This window comes from Gallus gallus, chromosome 5, assembly GCF_016699485.2.
Source record: "Gallus gallus isolate bGalGal1 chromosome 5, bGalGal1.mat.broiler.GRCg7b, whole genome shotgun sequence".
Lineage (NCBI taxonomy): Eukaryota > Metazoa > Chordata > Aves > Galliformes > Phasianidae > Gallus > Gallus gallus.
The window spans coordinates 55,203,775-55,211,773 of NC_052536.1; positions in this window are offsets into that span (position 1 = coordinate 55,203,775).

Here is a 7,999-nt window from a genome sequence, read left to right on the forward strand (position 1 = left end):
GGAAAATAAGCTGTGCTTTTAGAAGTCCTATAATTTAGTAACGTGATTTGTTATTGTTTCACGTATGCTCAGAGCGCAGGAATTGGTGCTCTGTGAGAAGGCTTTCCAGTGTGAATAAAAATCAAATTGGAAAGTGGAAGTGCTTGGAAAAATAGAAGGTCCAGGTTTTTAGATGAGGGGAAGAAATGGGGACATGAATTAAAAGGATACGGGGAACGAGCAGTTTTGTAGCGTATCACGTGGGAGGTTAAAATGTGATTACTAGAAACCTGGCATACCTGTTGACCCAGGAGAATAAGCAGGATTGGAATTAGAATCTCTTTACAGCTCCATCCCCATCCTGAAATGAAGTGAGCCTCTAGAGGAAGGGCTGGCTGAAATACTTAGCCTTGGAGCTGCTCGTTCATCTTGAAACTGCTGGGTTCAACAGGAAGAGGCTTTCCATGCTCTACTGTAAACCTACTCTGAAGGACAGGTGGTAATGCTGCAATGTGAGCTGTGCCTGCTTCTGCTGTGAGGAGCAGAAATGCCTCAACACTGCACAGTCCCGTTAGGAGGAAGGAAGGAAGGAAGGACTGCTGGAGCTGAGCCTGGTTTTGTTCTTTCAAGACTGCAGTGATGTGGATAATGGTGAGTAACTGCTTGACTGGAGAACTGATAGGGAGAAGGTTAGTTTGTCTCAGAGACGATCAGTAAGAGAACTTGAGTTGGGTTTGTAGGAAATAAGGCAAATTCATGATGAAAATTCTGCCTCTTAAAAAGTGCTTTGAAAAGATGGAGAGAGGCCTGTTGTGTCCCAGTATGGGTCCTGGAATATGTAGGTCTGTTCTTCAGAAACCCTCAGTTCCAGATTTACTCAGTTTTAGATGTCATAACCAATCCCAGCAAGGAGTGGTACTCTGTGGATTAAGTTTTTATTGTGTAACTATGCCAATTTGGATTAGCGCTGGAGTTCTACCAGTCATGGGCAGGGAAACCAGCCTGGGCTGTGGTGGTAATTATGTCTCTATGCAATGTAACAGTGATTACTTGTCTCATTTTAGATGCAGGTAGCAGCTCTTTGTTACACTTCCATCGGAAGAGCAGCAGGGAGGACAAGCCATGCTTCATGCCAAGAGCTGCTCTTCTGGAGGACACCTGAAAGGTAGGAGCACCTTTCCTATCCTCTTGTTCTGCTCTGTGCTGGCATCCAGGCAATGTCTCTCACGCTTCTGCCTTTTGTAAACATAGGTAGATTTGTGTCTTGATACCCACACTGCCGTATTTTCTCTGTGGACATGAGTGGACAGGGTTGCACATTGTTTTCCTCTTTCACAGTTGTTTTTACACCTGTTCAAGGGAGGGGAGGGAAAGAGATTGCCAGTCCAGCCATGTTCACTGCTTAGTGCTTGTCTTTTCTTTTTTTTTCTCCTCTTTCCTTATTTCTTTGGTGGCAGGAGATTTCTGTGTCTTCTGCTTATCTGTGAGTTGAGAAGCAGCTGTGTTTGCCTGTCTTCTTTTCACTTGTATGGGGCACTGCTTATCCTGTGTCAATACAGCCTTTAGTCTGTGTGGAAGCCCTGGTTTCTACTTGTATTCTATTAGCTTTACTTCTGTGTCCTATTTTCCTTTCCAGACCTCTCAGGACCACGCTGTCCCTTCCCCGCTGTTACAACACTAACAGAGAGCAAGCCATTAACTTAGCAGCATGGCTTCTAAGAGTCCTCTACATACTGCCTAATGGTTCTTCAGCTACATGTTGACTGGTAGGTGGAGGAGTTTGGCTCCCTTCCCCTTTATCTTGCTACCATCCCCGTATTCCTTCATCTCTGCGGGTTTGTTGTTCAGTGTACTCTCCCCTATGACAAAATTCATAGAATCATAGGATAGTTTGGGTTGGAAGGGATATTAAAAATCATCTAGTTCCAATCCCCTGCTGTGGGCTGGTTGCTCTCCCCAGCTCAGCCTGTGCAAGACCCCATCCATGGCCTTGGGCACCTCCAGGGATCGGGCATCCACAGCTCTCCAGGCAGCAGTGCCAGTGCCTCACTGCCCTTTCAGTAAAGAATTTCTTCTTAAAGTTATCCAGGTGGTCTAAGTTGTGGCCGTGTACTTGCTGTGCCAAAGCTTGCCCATGACATAGCTGAGAAAGCCACCCCTGCTGTAAGTCAACACATCTCCTCTGTGCCTGCCCTTGCCCTACCCTGTTGCAAAGGTTCAGCACAGAGTGATGTGAGGCCTTTGTGTCAGAATCACAGAATGGCCTGGGTTGGAAGGGACCTCAAGGATCATGAATCTCCAACCCCCCTGCCGGGCAGGGCCACCAACCTCCCCATTTGCTAGAACAGGTTGCCCAGGGCCTCATCCAACCTGGCCTTGAACACCTCCAGGGATGGGGCATCCACAACCTCTCTGGGCAGCCTGTTACAGCACCTCACCACTCTCCTGGTAAAGAACTTCCCCCTAACTTCCAACCTAAATCTTCCCTCTTTCAACTTAAAACCATTCCCCCTTGTCCTGCTGTTATCTACCCTTTCAAAGAGTTTACTCCCTTTCTGTTTATAGGCTCCCTTCAGGTACTGAAAGGCTGCAATGAGGTCACCCCGCAGCCTTTTCTTCTGCAGGTTGAATAAGCCCAGCTCCCTCCGCCTGTCCTCATAGGGGAGGTGTTCCAGTCCCCTGATCATCTCTGTGGCCCTCCTCTGGACCCTCTCCAACAGCTCTCTGTCTCTCTTGTACTGGGGGCTCCATACCTGGACACAGTACTCCAGATGGGGCCTCACAAGAGCAGAGTAGAGAGGGACAATCACCTCCCCGTCCCTGCTGGCCACCCCTCTCATGATGGAGCCCAGGATACCATTTGCTTTCCGAGCTGCAAGAGCACCCTGCTGGCTCATGTTAAGTTTGTCATCCATCAGGACCCCCAGGTCCTTCTCTGCAGAGCTGCTCTCAAGGACTGCTCCTCCCAGTCTGTATAGATGCCTGGGGTTCCTCCAGCCCAAGTGCAAAACCCTGCACTTTGCCATGTTGCACCTCATTAGGTTCACCCGGGCCCACCTTTCAAGTCTGTCAAGGTCCCTCTGAATGGCATCACCTTTGTGCTACAGAAGAGATTTTTGGTCGTCCATCATAGGCTGATCCAGGAGCTTTGAGCTATGGATTGTTGTCCTTGCGGGGTCAGAATTGTTCCCCCCTATAATGTCATTTTAGAGAATGGCCTGTGTTACTCACATGAGGTGCTTAGCTGTAAGTACTGGATTGCTCAGTTGATTTTATAGTACGTGATATTCTTTGAAAGTTGGCATTTTACTGAAAACCAAAATGGTTTCATAAGGCTGCCAGAGCATGAAATAAACAAATGGTACTTGGGGATCCTGGTGCTTCCAGGCCAATAGGGATAGTGGCAGCAGTGGCTGTTGCTGAAACCTCTTGTGCTGCATTTTGTTTTTCTCCAACGTGGATTTAGCAGGGATAGAAGGGAGAATGGACTAAAAGATGTTTCTCCTTTTGGTTCCTTTGTTTTGGGTGCACAATGAGGCTCTATAAGTTGGGGGTGTTTCTTCTCCCCTCTTCTTTGTTGACTGTTTGTACCACCTTTTTCCCTTGGAATTTATTCACCTCATTTGTTATCAGAGTTGCCCTTGTCAGTCTTGGCCCTATCCCAAATTCACTTCTAGCCAAGGCACCTGATACATATTTGTATCACGTCACAAACAAGCACTTGCAGTCTGTTCTTTCCCATCTTGAATGCCTGCTTTCCCAGTTTGATCATCAGCATGGTGGGGATGGCAGCTGGCGTTCTACCAAGGGTCCAGCCTCCTCAAGGCCACCTCTGTTTGAAAAGAGAGTCAGAACTGTGCTGAGATGTCCCACATTGATTCCTAGATAGATTAACCGTGCAGCAGCAGAACCAAAGCAAGGTAAATAACTTCTGTTGAAAGACACGGTTACAGTTCTGCTGGCAGCATCAGCTGAGGTGAAGACAGTCATTTGGAACTCTGCTGTTCTGGCATGCGGTGTTTGGGTGCTGTAGTAAAGCCAGCTAACGTGAACTTACTGGGAACGTTGTTATAACGTTCTATTTGCTGTAAACAATTCATTAAAATAACTTGCTAAGTCTTAGACAAGTGGGTTTTTGAAGGTTGCTCATTTTACTTATCCGCCCAAAGTCAATTTGAGTATGAATATATATCATTTTACTCATAATAGCAAACAACTTCAGAGAAGAAACATTTATTCTGGAGGCAGAGATTCAAACTAAATGGCAATGATGCATTACAAATATATAATTATTTGCACTAATATTTGAGCAGGTGGAATGGATTAGTACACGGTCAACATTACACTGCTGATAACATGTATTTTTCTATATTAATATGTACTGTGCAACATGTATTAAAATTCATTTTAACAGAGATAGCAATATTTATACTGCTGTGTTCTACAGGCAGCAGAGTGAATTGTTGAAATGTGCAAAGCTGGGCTTGATTCAACTTAACTTTGTTTCCCTGTTTGTGTGTTTTTAATTTCTCATTAAAAAAAAAAAAAAAAAGGCCACACAAACAACCCAACACCCTTCAGGCCAGAAAGGTTTGCTTCAGCATGGAATTTTTGATCTAAATCACTTTTCACTTCTGCTCTCCTCAGCCTGGCAGGAAAGTTCTTGAAATGAGACCTCCAAAGCTCAATCCTTTGTATCAATACTAGGATACAACCTCATTTTTGGAGCTTGGTGGGTAGGTTCCCTCTGGGGAGTTTTCTGACTTATTATTTTTTATAGGACCTGCTTTTGTCTTCTGGCTTGTAAGCTGTTGCTTTTCTCTCTTACTACATCCTTCTGGTGGTCTCTGATGGTAGAGATAGACTGTTTAGCCAGTGAATGTGTCTCCTCTTATGGTGGATTAGCAAGTGGAGAGATCTGATTCTTGTTGGTACTGTTAAGTAGGAAGTGTGGCATGGGTTGAGACACTAAGTTTTAGAAGGATATCTTGAATCATGTTGTCTGCAAGCGTTTCTTGACAGCTGCTTTGATCTGAGATGTGTTCCGGTGAGATGCAGGCCTGGGGCATGTGTCATGTTTGGGGGGGGGGGAAAATGGACTTTAGTTGCTTTTCCCTCAAAGTGGGATGTCCAGAGACACAGGCAACAGCAGAGTTCAAAGCATCCAGAATCCACCCATCCATCCAAAGACACTAAAGTGACCTCCCTTTCCAGGCAGATGTGAATTGATGTTCAACCAGACTAGTTACTCTCTATTTTTGTATCTTTTTAAAATTTTATTATATAGAAGTATTCTTTTCTTGCTCTGCACTGGTGGAAGCCTGAAGTAGTAATTTTGAGGCAGGTCTTGAACTCCAGGTCTTCTGAAGGAGACCAGAAATAGTCGGCTTACGTTCACTCAAAATATAGGGCGCTGTGCCAAATTCTCTGCTGGTGTTAGCAGCTGTAACTTTGCCAGCTTTGATGAAAATGTGCATTTTTACAAGTCCATAAGCATGTTAGACACATACCTTTGTCTCTTCACAATTAGTTTTGTTGCTTACATAGCATGAGGCTTTCTGCAGTACATAATCCAATGGCTAAATATAGTAATTCCAATGCACTTGAGATCAATTAGATTTGTACTTTTAAACTCAGTTTTGTCTATAAAGATAATGTTATATTGCTGAAGGGATTTGGTATTTAAAGTGTCTGAACAAGTCTAAGTGGCTCTTGGGCATTATAATTTTTATTTAGCTGCTTTTAGTCCAATCACTAATCAAATTAAAACCTACCATGACTGGTGTGTAACTCAGAGAAGACGGTGGAGCATGTTTGAGCTGATAGCACTTAATTTGTTGGTGGGTTAGGTGCTAAGGTGGTGTTTTTGTTAGCAACAACAAATGCCTGTCTTCTGAAATTGGAAAAGTAGGCTGAAGTGGCTTTTGGGGGACAAAAAGATGCAAATCCCAAGTGCAGAAGATGGTAGTTCCTGCAAAAATGGGCAAAATCCCCTTGAAGTCTTTGCACTGCAAAGACCCTTTGCTTTAAAAGAAATTACTTTGTTTGGTCTTGTTAATCAGCACTTGTATAGGAATAATACTGCAGGTTGTGTGTATGGAGAAGGGGTAGGGTGGGACAGAGCTGTCAGTTTCCCTCTAGGAAATTGTTTCTGAATGTACCCTCAGATCAGACCACCAGAGGGAGGATGCCTTGTACAGTGGTGATGTGATCCAAAATGTAGGTTGTTTCCCATTTAAGACATGTTGAGAAAACCCAAGCTATGCTTTGTACAACTCGTTATATGTTGGTGTGTTCAGTTCAGGTCCACCATATCATAGAATCATAAAATGGCCTGGGTTGAAAAGGGCCACAATGATCATGTAGTTTCAACCCCCTGCTATGTGCAGGGTCACCAACCACCAGACCAGGCTGCCCAGAGCCACATCCAGCCCGGCCTTGAGCCCCTCCAGGGATGGGGTAACAAACAGGAAGGTGGGCAGTTTCCTGTTTTGTTTCCTGTAAGAATGGTACATTTAGAAATGCTAGGAGCCTGGCTTTAAAAGAGAAGACAGAAAGTAATTATTTAAGGCACTGCTTAGCGCCCAACTGTTCTGTCATGATGCAAGGGCAGAAATCAACAGCAAAATCAGCTAAGGGAGAGAGTGCAGTTCTGGAAAAACGGAATCAAAATGAATAAGGTCTTGATCAGGCTCAGGAAATGTCTGTCCTTTACATTTAGAAACCTGTAAGAGTCTGTCAACTTGGTTTAAAAAATCTTGCGACTGATGCGTTGTGCTGTCAGATCCACTCTTACACTTGTCTCAAACCTTGAATGGAAATGAAGTGTACTTTCTTTTAATTGTTAGTGCTAGCAAATTACTTCATGCCATGGTAGACGAGGAATGGCTCTCATTTTCGTGCAGAACATATTCTTTTTAAAATAGGCATAAAAAAGACCAGATATGCTGAGGAAATGAGAAGAGAGTGACATAGCATTTCACTGAATTAAATACAAGAAAAAAGTGTTTTGGATGTCAGACTGTGTATTCCAAGGAAAAGATGGAATGGAGCCAATGCTGCGATAGAACGAGATCATAGAAGAAAGCACTGCAGTTCTGCAGTGTGATGCCAAATATAGCTAGAGGCAAAAGTAGGGCAGTTCTCAGGGCATGATAACATCAACAGGTACTTATATCACTGAATTCCCACTCCGTGAAGTTAAAAACTATGTAGTACTTGTATAGATCTGTTATGAGATGGGCGAAGAGAAGGGAGCTGTTCCAAAGTCTGATTCATCCTGGCATATAGCTAAAGTAGGACAGATGATTTGCTTCCTAGAAGTCTCAGCTGCTTCATCAGTTATACAGGCAATGAGAAGCTTGTTTAGATCAGCTCAGATGAGATGCCTAAGGGGTAAGGTTGGCTCAACCTCTGGTAGAGGCCAAGGAAGCCTACTGATACTCATTATTTTGACCCCTGAAGACTGTCTGTAATGAATTCAGCCCTTCCAGCTTGCCTGGCCCTTTGGATTTCCTTTTTCCCTTGAAAATGGAAAAATCTAGAGCTGGTTTTCTTTTGCTTGAAAGTCTGCTGATAGACTAGAGAGCAGAGAGTTTGATAGGCAAATACTGCCTTGCAGTGTTCAGTAGTTGCCTTTGCGAAGGCTGCACTGTAGCTTTGGCTGCTATGGCACGACATTGCTTATGGATTTGTCTCCATTGGCAGTGCTGTGCGAAAAGACACATTAGTGTACATGGTGATGCAGGCATGTGCTTCCCAGGTTGCTTTGATCTTCATCTCTTCGGTGATCTGAAAGCCAAAAGATGAGTCTATTCTGGAGTGGCCATTCTGTGATGGATGGAGAAAACGAGCAAATGGAGGAAAAAGAGAAAGGAGGTTAAACTGGACAAAAGGCTTGGACTGAAATCTGAGAAATGTTTCCTTTATTTCTCTTTGCTTTACTCTAAACAAGTCTTTGATTTGTCTAATCTGACACTGGCTAACTTCAAACAAAATGAGTTTTCTTCTAGCTTGGTTC